The following is an 18,268-nucleotide window of genomic DNA, read 5'->3' on the forward strand; positions in this document are numbered from 1 at the left end:
ATAAGGGAAACCAGGTGAGGAATTCTGGTACTATCTTTGTGATATAAATGCAAATCAATTGCAAAATAAAATTTTTACAAAGGGGGACAAAGAGTACTACAGTATTTATAAAGTTCCCCCAATCACTCTGAAAGGTAAGAGTCAATGAACAACTATGGAGTTTATCTTGCTCTCCGATCTTAAGTCCATTCCCTCACTACTGCCAATATTTCCAAAAGTCTTATTACACGGAAGGAGAAAGTGGAAATCTGAAGCCGGGGCTACCATGGGAAAAGAAAGGACCACCAGGATAGCCAGGCATCTATATGCTTACATCAAGAAATTATATATAATTCAGGGAAGTGCTATAGGAAAATTACTAAATTGTGTCACCTTTCTAATTACCACTGACAATTTTGCAAATCAACACATTTCTGGGGTTAAAATGTTTAGCAATCATGAATAAAAAGCCAGTATGTATAAAAAGTATACATATACCCTAATGTACATATGTATATGTGTTTTATCTATATTTTTGTGACATGAAGAGGAAAATAAAGCTTACTATTAAACAAGAACACCTAAGTAGTACTTCAAAGTACTAAAGGCAATATAGGGTCTTAATCATTAAGAACTATACTTACCTAAGTGGGAATTAAGACAAAACACTAAAAGTAAGCTACTTCTTATACCAGCAAAGACTCTTTGGTCCTAACTTTGACAACCTCAATTTGGTTTTGAACCATAAGAAATCAACCTCAGCTGGAACATACACTAAATCTAAGTACTGATATGTTATGGACTAATTTGTGTCCCTCAGAATTCATATGTTGAAGTCCTAACCCCTAATACTTCAAAATGTGACTGTATTTGGATATAAAACCTTTCAAGAAGTAACCAATGCTAAATATGGTCAAATGGATGGGTTGAACCCACTGAGACATGCACAAGGCCCTCGGTTCAAATGGGAGGTTCACTGTATTCTCAAATGATACAATGCTGAAAAAAGGGGCTGCATATAAGCTGAATGACAAAATGAGAACCTGAAAATATTCATAAAGGCTTAGAATAATCAATAAATTATTTTTAAATAAAAATGTTAATATAAAGCCCTACAACTAAGTTCTGCCCCCCCCCAACTCTGTGTCACAGATAGAAAAAAGTCCTTATGGGGCTGGGGATGTGGCTCAAGCGGTAGCGCGCTCGCCTAGCATGCATGCGGCCCGGGTTCGATCCTCAGCACCACATACAAAGGAAGATGTTGTGTCCGCCGAGAACTAAGGAAAAATAAATAAATGTTGAAATTCTCTCTCTCTCTCTCTCTCTCTCTCTCTCTCTGTCCCCCTCTCTCTCTCTCACTCTCTCTTTAAAAAAAAAGAAAAAAGAAAGAAAGAAAAAAGTCCTTATAAGAAGAAATTTAGAAACACTGGAGAAACACCAGGGATGCCTCCACACTGACAATACTGAGTGAAGACAACACAAGAAATGGCCCATCTGTAACCAGTGAGAAAGGTTCAGGAGAAACTAAACTACTGACTAATACCTTGATCTTGGACTTATAGCCTTCAGAACTTATTTAGTCTGTGCTATTTTGTTACAGAACCCCAAACAAATTAATACTCTGTCCAATAAACACTTTCTGAATACCTTAAATATTCTAGAATGTTCCAGGTAATACAAACACAAAGATGAATAAGCTATAAGCTACAGACCTATCTTAACTTTTTTTTTTTTTTTTTTTTTGTGTGTGTGGAGCTGGGGATTGAACCGAGGGCATTGTGTATGTGAGGCAAGCACTCTACCAAGTGAGCTGTATCGCCAGCCCTATCTTCTTAAAGTTAAATAGTCTAGCAATTAGGGAAACATATCAGTAGGTAATTAAAATACACTAGATACTAAGTGTTATGATATACACACTATAACAAAACAAACGGAGTAGAATCTAATTGTATAATTTGTTATATATGACAGCAGAATGCATTTCAAAAAAATATGGAATGCTTCACAAATTTGCATGTCATCCTTGAGCAGGGGCCATGCTAATCTTCTATTGTTCCAATTCTAGTATATGTGCTGCCGAAGTGCGGAACTAATCTAATTTTGAAGGTGAAATTGTACAAAAAGGTTTCCAGAAAGAAAAAAAGAACAAAATGAAATGGGAAGAAGGAACACTTGATTGGCCTATTCTCTGTGGCAGAGGTTCACTGAAGAAACCATACACTTAATGATGAAGTACACTTCAAAATGTACATTTCAAAAATGATATCTTTTTTTAAAAATGATATATTTCTTAAAAGACAAACATTAACAATGCTAACCTTGTCTAGAAGTGCATAGTTAGCAATATCAAGTAATATATTAATTAAAAATTAATTATAACATGTATTCCAAAATTTGGTTTTAGACATGATATCATGTAAGGGAACAAATGGAAGAAGGTTCACTATATTCTCAAATGATATAATGCTGAAAAGGGCTGCATATAAGCTGAATAACAAAATGAGAACATGAAAATAATCATAAAGGCTTAGAATAATCAATAAAATTATTTTAAAATAAAAATGTTAATATAAAGCCCTACAACTAAGTTCTGTCCCCCCCCCCAACTCTGTGTCACAGACAGAAAAAAGAAGGGAGGACACACATAACAGGGGGTGGGTTTTCTGGGTTTGCCCTATAACTAAGTTCTCCCAGCCACACATAACTCTCTGTGACAGACAGAAAAAGGGAAAGAGGACACACATCATATGGGGGGGTTGGTGTTCCTGGGTTTTTTGTTTGTTCACTGAATATCATTTTACCTAGACTCAAAGCATCCAGTAATATTATGAGACACTCAAAAATCCTCTAACTCTGGTACAGTTCTAATAGACTGATTCATGTGTAATAAGAAACAAAAGCAATATAATTCTACTTTCTCCTGTCCTTTGTGTTATCATCATACATTTTACTTTTACATGTCACTATCTCCAAAGCATTTCTATGTTCATATTCTGGGAGCATAATCCTTGTGAAAGTGAGGCAAAATCCTAAGAGAACTAACTTTATCCCATTCTGCTTTTTACAGAAGTGACCAGAGATGATGATTTTATAAAGAATCTTTAAAATTTGATAAGAAAGAAAACTTTGATATTCGAATCTGAAAAAGGTGATCAGATGTTAGCAGACCATTTCTCAAAGGGAGGAGGGGAACACAAAAAATGTTCAGTATCTTTAATCATAAGAGGAATGTGAAATTAATACCATAGTAAGATATCACTACAGGGCTGGGAATGGCTCAAGCAGTAGCGCGCTAGCCTGGCATGTGTGTGACCTAAGTTTGATCCTCAACACCACATACAAACAAAGATGTTGTGTCCGCTGAAAACTAAAAAATAAATATAAAAATTCTTTAAAAAAAAAAAAAAGATACCACTACATACCGAACAAAAGGCTAAAAGTAAAAATTTTAGACCAAAAACCACTTGATGTTGGCAAATACATGCTGTAATTAGAACTCCACACAAAGCTCTTTGGCAGCTTCTAATAAAGTTAACTTTACATAAATCTAATCTAGTATCCAGTAAATTCATGCCAAGGTCTGAAAATATGTCTACAAAAAAATCTATATATTTGTTTTGTTTTGATTTCTTTTTATGGAGCTGAGGATTGAACTGAGGCCTCACACATGCTAGGCAAGTGCTACAGCACCAAGTTACACCCCCAGCAAGACCTGTTTATGAATTTATAGCTTTACTCATGACAGCCAAAACTGAAGGAAAAATAATCCTCAACAAGTGACTGGATAAACAAATAGCAATGATAAAGAACTACTGATACATGTTATAATATGTATGGAACCTCAAAAACAAGAAATTAGAGACAGCTGTACATGCATGCCTGTAATCATAGCCACTTGGAGGTATGAGGCAGGAGGATTACAAATTCAAGGCCAGTCTCAGCAACTTAGCAAGGCCATAAGCAGTTTAGTGAGACCCTGTCTCAAAATAAAATAAAAAGTTTAAAAAGGGCTGGGGATGTGATTCAGTGTAAAGCAACTCTGGATTCAATCTCCAGTACCAAAAAAAAAAAAAGCCAAACCTAAACTAGGAGAAAAAGAAAATAGAACAACGGTTGTATCAATAAGGGTTAGGGGAAAAGATTGATAAGGAAGGAGAATGAGGGAACTTTTTGAGGTGATGATTATGGTCAATTTTCTTCATTAGAATCTGGATAACACAACTGACCAAATATATTATGTCCAGGTATGAACATGTAACAGTGAATCCAAAAATGCACCTATAAAAAAATTTGGAGGGCTGAGGTTGTAGCTCAGTAGTAAAGCACTTGATTAAATAAAGGTATTATGTCCATCTACAACTAAAAATATTAAAAATATGTACAGAAAAAAATAATCTGAGTAACACAAATGCATGCATTTAACAAAACAACAAATGGTACACTTAATGTGTACATTTCACTGAATGTAAAATTTACTTTAAAACCAAAGAACTATCAACAAATATCCAACTCCACTTAATGAACTAAAGTTATAGTTTTTGCAGGTAAAATGCATTGATGTCCACCAATTATCTATTTATTTTTATGTGGTGCTAAGGATCGAACCCAGCTCCTCACACATAGTAGGTGAGCGCTCTATTGCTGAGCCACAACCCCAGCCACCTGAAATTTATTTTAAAATCAATTTTTAAAAGGCCTGATTGATGGATGGTTAGAGGAACGTAGATGACTAAAAATGTAATAAAGCAAAAAAGAGCAAATTATTACTTGTAGAATATGGGTGGGAGGGAAACAGGCATTCACTGCAAATTTCTTTCAATTTTTCTAGTGTTTGCAATATTTCATAATAAAATGCTAGAGGGAAAATACTTGATGAAAAAAATACTTATAAGAGCAAAAGTATAAGATTATATATAAAGTTTTATTTTTATTTATTCAGATATTGAGGACATAACTGAAGGGCACTTTACCATGAGATACATAACCAGCCCCCCCATCCCCTTTTATTAATGCCTAGCATATATAGTTTTAAAACTATTGTGTCAAAAATCAGATCAGTGGTTGCCTGGGAATGGAGGAAATGATGTCAAAGAACAAAAACAACTTTCTAGGATAATGGAAAGTTCTACTTCCTAAATAAGGTGACATGGATGCATACATTTGTCAAAACTCACCAAACTGCACAGTAAATAGGTGCCTCATAATTTATATAAATTATGCATCAATTTAGTTGATTTTTTTAAAAGAGAGAGAGAAAGAGAGAATTTTTTAATATTTATTTTTAGTTTTCGGTGGACACAACCTCTTTATTTTTATGTGATGCTGAGGATGGAACCCAGCACTCTGCGCATGCCAGGTGAGCGCGCTACTGCTTGAACCACGTCCCCAGCCCAATTTAGTTGATTTTTAAATAAATTCACTACAGAAAATCAGGAATGTAGAGAAAAGCACAAAAAAAATTAAATTCCCCCTAATTTTACCACCCAAATTAAAAAATCACCAAGTTTTTTTTTGGCGGGGGTGGGTGGGAGGTGTTACCGGGAATTTAACTCAGAGGCACTTAGCCACTGAGCCAAATCTCCAGCCCTATTTTGTATTTTATTTAGAGAAGGGTCTCACTGAGTTGTTTTGCGCCTTGCTTTTGCTGGGGCTGACTTTGAACTCCCGATCCTTCTGCCTCAGCCTCCCACTTTTCTTTTTCTTTTCCTTTTTTTTTTTTTTTTTTTTGATATGAGGGATTAAGCCCAGGGACACTTAATCACTAAGCCACATCACCAGCCCTTTTTACTTTTTCTTTTGAGACAAGGTCTCAAAGTTGCACAAGACCTCAACAAGTTGCTGGGCTGGTCTCAAACTCACAATCCTCTTGCCTCAGACTCCCCAGTCAATGGTGGCGCATGCCCAGCTCTATTCTCTCTTTTGATAATGGCTATGTCCACTAAAAATAAATACTATTCCCTGGATTGGAAAAGTAGCTCAATGGTACAGCACTTGGCCCAGCATGCATAAAAGCCCTAGTACCACTAAATAAATAAACCTTACTGTTTTCCTTAGAAAGCAACAGAGAAATAGTGAATTTCTGAATACTGGAATTCCTTACTCAGGTAACTCAAAACTTACTGACTTAAATCCCTACACTCCTATAGCTGTTGTGATGGTTACTAACCCTCTAAATCGATTTGCTGACAGATGGAAATATTTACTGAAAGGGGGTTGTTGTAAAGAGCACACAAAATATACATGCACATGATAGCTTCTATTGTTTTTTTTTATATTTACTTTGTATTTACAGTTGGACACAATACCTTTATTTTATTTATTTATTTTTACGTGGTGCTGAGGTTCAAACCTAGGGCCTTGCACATGCTAGGCAAGTGCTCTACCGCTGAGCCACAACCCCAGCCCTCTATTGTTGCTTTTAAAGTTGAAGAGTTCATCAGTTTTTAGAAATAATCCAGGCCAAAAAAAAAAGTCCACAAAGCTTCGTTCCCCTGAGTTTCTCCCCCTCCCCAAAGGATAGACCTTTTATTCTCTAGAAACACCCACCTCATATTAGAGATTAGTCTACCTTCTTCTTTTTTTTTTAATGTTTATTTTTTAGTTATAACTAGACATACAATATCTGTATTTTATTTATTTTTATGTGGTGCTGAGGATCGAACCCAGGCCCTCGCACGTGCTGGGTGAATGCTCTACCTCTGAGCCACAACCTCAGCCCCTAGTCTACCTTCTTATTTGAGTAAACATCAAATCCCTCTAGAAGACTAAACCCCTGAGTTGTTAAAGCCAACGCAAAGGTCAGAATAACAAAACAAAACAAGAAAACTGAATACCTGTCCTAATGTAGGCTCTACCTTGGGGAGCAAAACTGCCCAAGGAAACAATCTCTCTCGAAAGTACTATAACCTTATTTAGATAAAATTTGTTTTTGTTCTGTGTATATGATTTAGGTCAGTCAAAATATGTAACCTAGATAATATTAATTAGAGAACATAATTATAAGAGAAAACAGAAAGAAATACTAACATTGTAATGACTGAAGTTAAAATCATACTGAAAACTGGGGAGAATACCTCTGGATAGAAATCATACCTATAGAATAAACTCAACTACATGAAGAAGAAAACATTTAAACCATTTAAACTACATTGTTTGCCGTTCTACTAATTATATGCTTGAAATCTCGCACAATAGAAGATAAAATTTTGCTATCCTCTAGTTGGTCTCATTTCTCATATGTCTCTCATGATAGGAGCATCTTCCTGTGCCATCAGACTCTAATGTTTAGTGCCATTTAGCTTCCCCACATCATGGGCCAACACACTACTTCATCTGGTTTTTAACAATGAAAATATGATTTGTTCCAAGGCTGAAGGAAAAACTGAACTGTTGGACATTACGAGACTGTATGTCTATAATTTATATTTTATAGGCAACTTCAAGATTTCCAAGGTTATTTGTGATTAAATGCCATTTTTGCTTCCTTGGACCAGTGTAATCAGTACATAAAGTGAAAATTCTTATAGCAAGAACCAAAAATAGCCCAACACGATAGTGCACACCTGTAATCCCAGTGAATGACTCAGGAGGCTTTAGGCAGGAGGATCATAAGTTCAAACCCAGACTCAGCAACTTAATGAGACCCTAAGCAATTCGATGAGATCCTGTCTCTAATAAAATATTTTAAAAAGGGCTGTGGATGTGGCTTGGTGGTTAAGTGGCCCCTGGATTCAATCCCTAGTACCAAAAAAAAAAAAAATAGGGATCTAGAAGATAGGAGCTGGGGATATAGGTCAGTAGTAGAACATTTGCCTAACATGTGCAAGGCTATCAGTCTTATTTAAAAAATATCAAGTCTATGAGTTAGGCACTATTCTAGGTACTGGGGCTAAGCTACAAACAAGATCTAGAACTCAGCTGGAAACAGTGATACAAAAGTGAAATCCCAGCTTCTCAGGAGACTGAGGCAGGACAATTGCAAGCTTGAGGCCAGCCTCAGCAACTTGGCAAGATTCTGTCTCAAAAATAAAAGAAATAAAATTTTAAAAATGAGAATTCAGCTGAGTGATGGAGCATCCCTGAATTCTATCTTCTACCATTCAAAAAAAAGAAAATAGTCCCTGTTTTCATGAAAATTTCATACAAATGAGTAGACACAAACATTCAAAATATAATTAAGGAGAAAAATATGTGCTCTTAAGGAAATAAATGGTAAAGGCTGATCATCAACAAGTTTCTCTCAAGCTAATAAACTAAATCATAAGAAAAACTAACCACAGGGAAAGCCAAAGTTCTAGAGAGGGTTTTACTTACTGGAAGAAGAAAAAGTAAGGAAAGATCTATTACAGGTCTAACATAGATTGGGGGAGGGGGGTAGTGGAAGAAAGAGAAATGGGCTCAGATTTAGTCCAGGGCCTATAAAGAATTGTATGCCATGTTTTTATTTCATGTTATCCTTACTAAAAAACTATTCTCACCAGAAGTAGAGGAGAATGCCTGTAATCTCAGTAACTCTGGAGGCTGAGGCAGAAGGATCAAGAGTCCAAAGCCAGCCTCAGCAACAACGAGGCACTAAGCACCTCAGTGAGAACCTGTCTCTAAATAAAATACAAAAAAAGAGTTGGGAATGGGGTACAGTGGTTGAGTGCCCCTGAGTTCAATCCCTGATACCCCAAAACAAAACAAAACACTATTCTCTCCAGGGAACTGAGGATTGCATAAGTTAAACAACTTGCCTATGGCCTGACAACAAAAGACTGGATTTATAATTTACTAGCTTTGATGTATCGATCTCTCCCTCTCTCTCTCTCTCTTAAAATTGAATGCATGGTTTCAAGAGTTTTGCTCATAATTCAGCCCCTATAACTTTATTTTTATATAAGATTATTATATTACTCAACCCTAATTTCTAGTATTTATCACAGACATTTCCAGAAACTTGGACTCCACAGCAGGAGAATGTTAAAGGTCTAATAGAATGTAACTGCTACAAGATAAAGTACTAGCTAAATACTATGTGAAGACAGAAGGGATAACTATTGATTCCAGAGATGAAACCAAAGTTTAACAGATGAGTCCTTAAGTGAACAATAAAAATAAAATCATATCAGAGGAATGGCAGGAAGATGGGTTATAAAAATAAAATGGTGAATTCAAGCAATACTAAGGTATTCTGTATTAAAGAACATAGGTGTTCAAGTAGACTCTGGTCTTGCAAAATAAATCTATTCACCAAATATGTAAAAACTGTTTGTTCACTTATTTAAATATGATTTTACCACCAAGAACTGGAAGAGAGACCAGTTTCAAAACTTGACAAGAGGTTCATAAAGGTTAGTTGCCATGTGTAATTCAAAACTATAATAATAAAATTTTTCATACCATTTCATTAAAAATCTATTGTTCTGTCTTATACTTTATATAAATTTTTCACCTATCCATAGTTTTGTAATATTATGCACTAGTCATTCAAAAATACTGAATGATGCACATCTTCTAAGAACACATTTTATTTAACAACAAAACACACACACATATTTGTTATTATCACCTTGAATCTTATCAGAAAGTCCCAAGAAATTGCCAAGCTCATAGTGGTAGGTAAGTTTTCCAAAATGTAATATTTGCTTCAAAAAATAAATTTTGTCTAGGCAATAAATTGTGTCTGTTATATTCCTTGAAGTGACAGGCTCACTTACTTTTGAGGAAATGAGCAAATACCCAAGTTTACATAACTATAAATTTACCATTCTTTCAAATAAAAATGTTCCATGAAAAAAAGTGATACTTTGCTGTTTGAAAGGCAACTCCATCACACAAGTTCTTTTCCTCAAGACAAATATACTTTGAAATGCAGAAGTGTTTTATAGCATCCTTTCCATTTTGCCAAAGGAATGTTAAAAAGACTTGTGAACAAGGTTCAAAATTAACAAAATTAATATTCCTGCTTATAAAGATCATCTTTAATGAAACTGGCATTTTTAAGGCAAACATATAGTTTACGTTTATAACTGAAGAGTATAATAATGAGTGCACTTTTGCCAGTATCTTGATTCATACCACAGCTGCTTTTGCACCATCAGTGCAAATGTCAACTAATATTGACAACAGTTACACAGTAAATAAGAACTGAGTAGCATTATGAAATACTTTCAACCTGGAAAACTTCCTAAAACATTCCAGGATCTCCTCAAGAGTCCACAGACTATAATTTTAGAACTGCTGATCTGAATACACACACAAAATATTAAGAGAAAATATATCTCTAGGATAAAGAACTGGATAGTAGAAAGATAGATGGCAAGGAGCCATTCTTTCCATTTTGAAAATTTGGTACCTTCTTTTCTTTTAAAAAAAATTCTTTAAAAAATTAGAAATGTAAACTGATATCAAAAGTAAATATACAACAAAGCAAGATCTCAAGTGGAAAAAAAAAAAGGAGGAGGAAGCATACTACTAAGAAATATGAAGGTAGGGGCTAAGGGTGGAGAGCTCACTGTTAGAGTGCATCCCTAGCATGTGAGGATGTGAGGCCCTTCTGTTCAATTCCCAGCACTTCTGCCTTCCAAATAGTACGAGACGCTAGGGATCAAACCCTGGGCCTAGGGCTATAGGCAAGTGCTGTACCACTGAGCTATATTCCCTGCCCCTAGAAAAATAGTTTTTAAAAGGCATGTTTCTACTCATGGAGAACTAGGGAATTAAAAGAATAATAGCATGGGGGGAATGATGTTTTTCATTTTAATCCTTTTTAAAAAAATATATTTTAATTGTTGATGTACCTTTATTATTTATTTATTTATTTATTATTTATTATTATTCAAACTCAGTGCCTCACACATGACAGGCAAGTGCTCTGCCACTGAGCTACAGCCCCAGCCCCCATTTTAAGCCTTTTGATATGGACTTTTAAAACTATTTATGAATAGCAATTGATTCACTAATAAATTCAAAATATTACTTGGAATAAGCTAAGGGCAGTGGTGTATGCCTGTAATCCCAGCAACTCAGGAGTCTGACAGGAAGATCCAAGTTCAAGGCCAGCCTCAGCAACTTAGCAATGTCCTAAGCAACTCAGTGAGACCCTGTCTCTAAATAAAACATAAAAAAGGGCCGAGGATGTGGCCCAGTGGTAAAGCACAACTGGGTTAAATCCCCAGTTAAAAAAAAAGTATTATCATTATTTGTTTCATCTACCTCATCCCCAGTTTTTTTGCACAAAAGTATTTATTTTTAAATGAATACGAGACATTTACCATTTTTCTCCTTCATGTCTCCATTTCCATCTCTAAAAAAAAAAAAATGGGCATTTTCTTACAAAATATGATGTCATTAACATCCTTATCAAAAAATACACAATAACACCTTGATATCATCTAATACCATTCACATATAGAGTCCGTCAAGTGTTTCAAAAATGACTTTTTACAATTGGTTTGAGTTTGGATTTAAATAAGGCCAATTTATATCAGTTTGCTACACATAAAATAATTTTAATCTATTTATATCATCTACAATTATGAAAAGTCTAAGACAAACCAAGCAATTAATTTACACTTGAAAATTCTCCAGAATATTCCAATCTAATGTATCTGCTGTTTCTGTCATCTACAGCCCTCTTCCTCTAGACTGTCACTACAGCTGATTCTTTCTAGTCAAAAATCAAAATTATTACCCCTGAAAAATGGCCATCTTCACTACTCAATTCATAGTAGAACCCCATCTTCCATTCATTATTTATTTTGTGATCTTACTTTCTTCTTGGCACTTACCACCACCTGAAACTATTCTGCGTATTTTGTTTCTGCCCAAAAGAATGTCTACTCCATGAAGGCAGAGTGCCTTTCTACTGAAGACCAATGACAGTGCCTAGAATATGAGATACTGAATAAATACTTACTGAGAGACTTAAAAGCATAGTATCTCAATTTAAAATGCAAATTCAGCAAAGCATTTGGTTTTAAACATCTGTAGCTCTCTTCATCTAATTGTATAAATTGAGTACCTGTAGCAACCTGGGCAAGCTGTTACCAAAAATCTATGGGATTTAAGAAAGAACAGAGGTGTCAACACTCAAATGTAATTCTAGACTTTAAAACAATAATTACAGGTTTCTGAAAGAAAAATTATTCACAATGATCTAAAAACAGTTACTACCTAGAACAACAAACATAGCTTCATCATAGGTTTTATACATATGTAAAATATATACAGGCTGTCTCTCCCTTTATAGATAGCCCACATTCTCCCTTGAAAGCATATTTCTTGCTTTACCCCAAAGGCCTTTCTCTGGAGATCACCTCCATTCTGCCTTGAATATGTATCAACTTTCCTAAATAAACCTCTATGACTGGGAGGGGTTAGATGGGGAGATAGATATTATTTCTTTCTGGTAATTTGATCATGATTAAATAACCCAAACACCTAAAATACAAGCCATTAAATTTGGGATCTAGAATAAACCAGAATTACCTGTCCTATACTTTTCAACAATTGAGAAAGCTATGAAAACCAAGAAAGCTTTAACAATAAACTCAAAAGATCCAATGTACAGCAAGCAAACCTAAATCTAAACTCTAGATCTCAAAAATGAATAAAAAGTTCTGATTTCTGTCTCTAGTTCTATACTTTTTTAAATTTTTTAGCTGTAGATGGGCACAATATCTTATTTTATTTATTATTTTTATGTGGTGCTGAGGATTGAACCCAGTGTTTCACATATGGGAGACAAGCACTCTACCACTGAGCTACCACCCCAGCCCTAGTTCTATACTTTCATAAGACAATGTCACTCCCAAAGTTAATGTCAATTTATAGCATATTTTAATTACTATCATTTTTTGTACTGTCATCTTTCTACCTATTGAAGTCCTAGCATAAGGTTGGGGGGGTCAAAACAGGGGCACATATATATATTTAAGTAAATCATGATACCAAAATCCATCTTTAACAAAAATAAAAGGAATGTCTAGCAATCTAAAGGATTTATAATTTCGTGAGTTTTTTTACTTCAGTTTTTATTTGAAAATAAAAATAACTTCTTAGGAGTATCCAAAATGACTATTTCTTTGCTTTATACACTTAATCTGCTATTTTCTTACTTTAAAGATCAATACAGCTGTGTTTCAGTTACGTGTAGAAATAGAGTACCAAAGTGAAATTAACATTTTTCACTAAAATGAGATTATTTTTACTATACCTTTCTTCAAACCAACTCTAAGCCAGGGTACAGTGGTGCACAACTGCAGTCGGGGAGTCTGAAGTAGAAGGATGGGTTGCACCCAGGAGTTCAAGACCAGCCTGGGCAATACAGCAAAAAAAAGGAAGAAAAGAAAAAGAAAGAAGGAAAAGAAAAAGAAAAAGAAGTCTACTCTATTTCTAGTGAAACAACTAGAAACACACTGGGACCAACACACAGCAACCAAAAGGGAAAGAGACAGAAAGATCCACACACATAAGCTAGTACCTCTGATAATCAAGGAGACTCTTCATAATTGTTTCTAAAATATTGTTCAGCCCAATTCATGAACACCCTGGATAATTCCTGACTAATACTGTAAATCATAAGTGTCAAACAAATGAGCAATAGATGATAAAGTCATTTGTTCAAGGTTAAATGGTAAGATTGATCAAAGTAAAATAATTCAAAGCTTAAATAAATTTAAATTATTTTCAGAATAAAAGGGCTTCCTTCTCATTTCTTTTGCCTCACAGATGTAACCAAAAATTATTGTTTAACAGTTATTCAACTGACATGAACATTTTTACTAAAAAATATAAGGTAACAAACTATCAAACGGAGATCTTCACACACCAAAAAAAAAAAAAAAAAAAAAACTAAGTAAAACCAGTATTACGGAAAGAATTTCTATATAATCTCAAAATCACATTCAAGCTTTTGCAAGCAATGACACACAAGTACATACACACAATGGGAAAGGAAATGGAACCTTAGCTTATCTTTTTCTCAGTCTGTTCTTTTTAGTTGTAGAAATCCTTAAAATAAGAGAAAAACAAAACCAAATGAAATAAAGTTTGGATTATCAGGTTCAACATCTGTAAGAACTCCTACAAGGAAGTCTATGTCCGCTTGCACATTACTACTCAGAGTACTAAATTCATACTGCATATAAATCAAGAAACAGGAAAGCTTACAACAATACAATGGAGTCACTCCACACCACAAACATGAACAAATTAAATGAATATCTTACACTTCCTGGTATTTTTTTAAACTCTAAAACTTACACTTGCGTTAAGAAATATCTGTAAGGCGCTACTATAACCTATTTAAGAACTATGGGGGCAAACCTTTACTGCTGCAGTACAGAACAAATATTCCCACTACGGCACTGCTACTGTCTGATAAATTATTTTAGGCAATACTAGAAATATTTTTCTTTTTTTAATGACCAACAAACCAACTCCACACAAAATCTGACGCGTCTATGTCTCTGCTATTCGGCCGACTACGTTTCCTTGATCATAGAAGAAGGCAACTCCCTAACCGTCAGGACTGACCTAGCGCCCTCCAAGTCCCCGGGTCCGGGTTACCTTCATCACTCCATTGTCAAATCGAACCCCCACGCCTCAGTCCTCAGCCCCCATCCCGAGACTAGCGAGAGGCGAACCGGGAAAGAAATCCCGTCGCCCCCAACCCAGCACTGTAGGCTGTGGGTGTGTCGGGAGGCAAAAGCTTTACCCAAACACAATTAAATCTTCTGCTGAGACGGAACCCTGAGTCACTACAGAGACAGCAGGCAGCGGCCGGTCGCCGACCCCAGTCTTCCGCGGCCGCAGCCCTTCCTCTTTCTCCCCTCCGGGCCGGCCCCTCCCCCGTTGCGCGCACGCGCGGCCTCAGCCGCTCCCCTCCCCCCTGTTTCCCTCACCTTAATCATTAGCCACCCTCTTCCCAGGGTCCGGGAAGCACAGATCCAGGAAGGAAGACAGGAAAGGTAAGGAGGGGAAGAGGATGCGTCGAGAGCCAGCGATCTGCGCCTCAGAACTCAGCCTGAGAGGCCCTTGTAGTCAAGCGCAGCGTCTGTCACCGCCACCAGAACTGTACGTGCGGCAGCGTCTGGACTCGGCCCAGGCTAACCCAGCTTGGGTTCCGAGTGCTTAATGTGGTCCCACAGGAACTCCCTCTCCGAAACTGCGGGTGTTTCTATGCTGCGCACACAGAACACCTCGCCACCATCACCGTCGCCGATGCCGCTCTCCTACCCTGCTGCCGCCGCCGCCTAACCAATCCCTCTCCTACAGGGCGAGCGCGACACTTGGGGGCCTTTACGACAGTTCGGAAAGCAACAGCGCACCAGCCTTCACGCCTCCATTAACAGCTGTTTCTTTCTGCGCTTGCTCAGATTGTTTCTGACGGCCACGCCCCCTTTCCCCGGCCCTGCCCCTTTGTAGTCGTTTTAACAATCTGTTGAAACCAACCGGTGTTATAAAGCTCATTATTTTATTTTCTTAAACGATTATGCGTTCAGTATTTCAGCATAATTTTGACTGTATCTTGATTAAGTTTTTCCTAACTAAAAATTACAACTACAAAATTAACTAACGTACACTTACAACAAAAAAATGGTTTAATGTCTTTCACAATGAATGAAACCCAAATCATCATTACGTGCTAATGACATGAAGATCACATCTCAGTGTTGTGAATTTGCTTCCGAAATTGGGTTAAAGGTGGTAATAAATATCCTGGGAACTCTGGCTGTACAGTCGTAGGAGGCTTCTTAATTGTATTATGAAAATCAGTTAAATAGCAAACGTTTCGTTATGTCCACCAGGACGTTGTAGGGACGGTACATATATTCTGACATAAGTCAGACAGACTTCCCTTCAAAAACTCAGTGATATCCCTTAGCAGCTGTCTGATTTATTAAACTTTCATAAATCTCCAATAAATCGGGATAACATTATTTGCCTCAAAATGTTCTTATCTCATGTAACAATTTACATAATGCTCCAAACATTGCTTACCAATTTCACATTCCATAAACATTAATTCTCTCCTTTTGCATCAGCTTATCTTTCTCAGTACTTATGTTCTCCATATTATTCAATGAAGAAAATATTTTAAATTTATAAACAAGGGGAAACTGGAAGCACATTGGACCAGGATTTTCCTCAATCCTCTTGTGGTCTCTAAATATCATATTTCACCTGTATCATCTATTTTCATGATTTTAACTGCTAGAGCCTAATGACCTCTCAAGCCTTATTTCCAATTCTAGCCTTTTTTCATAAAATTCTTGACTTGTATCCTCAATAAGAAGACAGAAAGCCAATGAGTGTACATGCTGCAAAACAGGAGGGTCATTTAAAAAGGAGACATGCCTGATGCCTCCAAGGGAAGCCATATGGTCAGCAAGACCTTGACCCATCCTAATGCAGATGACACTACAGAGCTAAAATGCTGCTCACAAGGTTCCCCAAGAATCAAATTGATGTTCATAGCTACCCCATCATCCTTTTCACTTAAGACCCTCCTGTTTTGCAGCATGTACACTCATTGGCTTTCTGTTCTCCATTGGTCTCATTAATCTCCCTTATCAGGAGGTTATGTGGACGGGAGTTGCAAAGCCTTTTCCCCTGTCCTGGGTTCAGGCTAACTTAGAGGGTAAGAGCCAAATATTGGTTTCTTTGGCCCCTTTATTTTCACCTTAAGTGAAAAGTGTATTCAATTACAAAAGGTACACTAAAAGAATTGTGAAATTTTTAATGCCATTTAATATTGATTACATCTTGAAATAATATTTGGAATGTATTGAGTTAAATTAGTTTTCTCAAGATGGGATTATTCCTCCCCACTCCCCAGGGGACGTTAAATGACATTTGGCCATATTTTTGATTGCCACAACTCAAGGATGATGGGGTAGCTATGAACATCAATTTGATAGAGGCCAGATATGCTGCAAAACATTCTACCCTTACATGATAAGCCTCCACAACAAAGAATTCCCTGGCCCAAAATGCTAATAGTAGAGATGAAAGCCTGGATTAAATAAAAAAATTGTCAAAAATTAATTTCACTTGTTTTTTTAAATAATATGGCTACTAGAAGATTAATCATATTTGTAGCTTACCTTATATATCTATTGAGCTTAGCCATTTCTAATACTTCCTACCCATAAGTATATGGATATGAATAAATATAGATTTATTGCATTTACATCCTATCCTAAAACTTATTAAACTTATTCTTTATTAAACTTATTCTTTCCTGTCTCAGTCAATAGCACCAGGTTATCCAAACTAGAAATCCAAAAGTCATCTATGACTTTTCTTTCCTGCTTCCTACCTCTAATCAATCAATAAAACCCTTCCAATTTTGCCTCTGAAATACATCAAATCCCTCTATTCCTCCACATATTCTTCATCCATCCAGGCCTTTTAGTATCTTTAATGTTTATTTGTTCAGAAAACATTTATCAAGCACTTACTGTGTTAGACATTATGTGAGACCCAGAAAGTACTAAATATAGTATAGCCACCCTACTTCCAGTGTTTTTACAAAATCCAGAAAGTAAATCCATTATTTACACTATAATGTGGAAGGGTTAAGATGATATGGTAGTTCTTTCTCAGAGAACACAAAGATGGGACACTATAGACAAATCTACAGGAAGTGATGTTTGAACTAAATTTTCCATCATGAGAGAAGGCAGTTAAATAAAATCAAAAGAAAAATAATATTCTAGGCAGAAAGATCAATATATGCTAAGATATGATCTTCTGTATCTGAAAAAGCATGAGTGAAATTATCTATGAAAATCTACTGAATGTGTCATGTGGAAAAATCAAGAAATGAGGGAAGAAAATCAGATATAAATGGATCAAATAAGGCTTTTTTTGGCTTAGGGTAAGAAGTTAACTTTTTTTACTTAAAACTATGAAAAGTCATTAAAGAAATGAATCAGCAATAACAATCAAATATGACTATTACAGATGCCATTATGTAAGCAGAATAGGAGACGGGTCAGAGCCGGGAAAGAATAGTAGAGGGAGACCAAATGAATGATAGATAAAAATTATGAGAATTGTAGAAAGGAGAATGAGAAGAAACAGAAAGATACAAAAAATAGGAATACTAGATGATTAATTGTATATACGGAGAAGGAGAAAGAATGTCAGAGGCTTCCAGATTTATGATGACAGGTAAATAGTGGAGTGGTGATGCCATTCAAGAAAAAGACTGTATGGCAAAACTCAACTTGTGGGGTTCATGGGACTTTAGGTTGGAGATGGGACCTGTCTTTTTTGGACAAGTATAATTTGATTT

The 18,268-nt window shown here is 36.0% G+C and overlaps 1 protein-coding gene and 1 pseudogene across 9 annotated transcripts in view; both read right to left on the reverse strand.

The window, feature by feature from the left end:
• Rnf111 (ring finger protein 111) overlaps window positions 1–18,268 on the reverse strand; it is a 126,884-nt gene that overhangs the window by 55,029 nt on the left and 53,587 nt on the right. The window contains exon 1 of one of the 9 annotated variants that reach the window (XM_013359763.4): window positions 14,868–15,268. The exons of 6 other annotated variants lie outside the window; for them this stretch is intronic. The gene's annotated coding sequence lies outside the window, so the exon portion shown is untranslated. Of the gene's footprint in view, window positions 1–13,177; window positions 13,348–14,532; window positions 14,661–14,867; window positions 15,269–18,268 lie in introns of those variants that run through there. 2 more of the 9 variants (XM_021727017.3, XM_021727015.3) reach the window with 2 other exon arrangements.
• On the reverse strand, window positions 1,966–2,064 carry LOC120886943 (U6 spliceosomal RNA; annotated as a pseudogene).

Source organism: Ictidomys tridecemlineatus, chromosome 5 (assembly GCF_052094955.1).
Source record: "Ictidomys tridecemlineatus isolate mIctTri1 chromosome 5, mIctTri1.hap1, whole genome shotgun sequence".
Classification (NCBI taxonomy): domain Eukaryota; kingdom Metazoa; phylum Chordata; class Mammalia; order Rodentia; family Sciuridae; genus Ictidomys; species Ictidomys tridecemlineatus.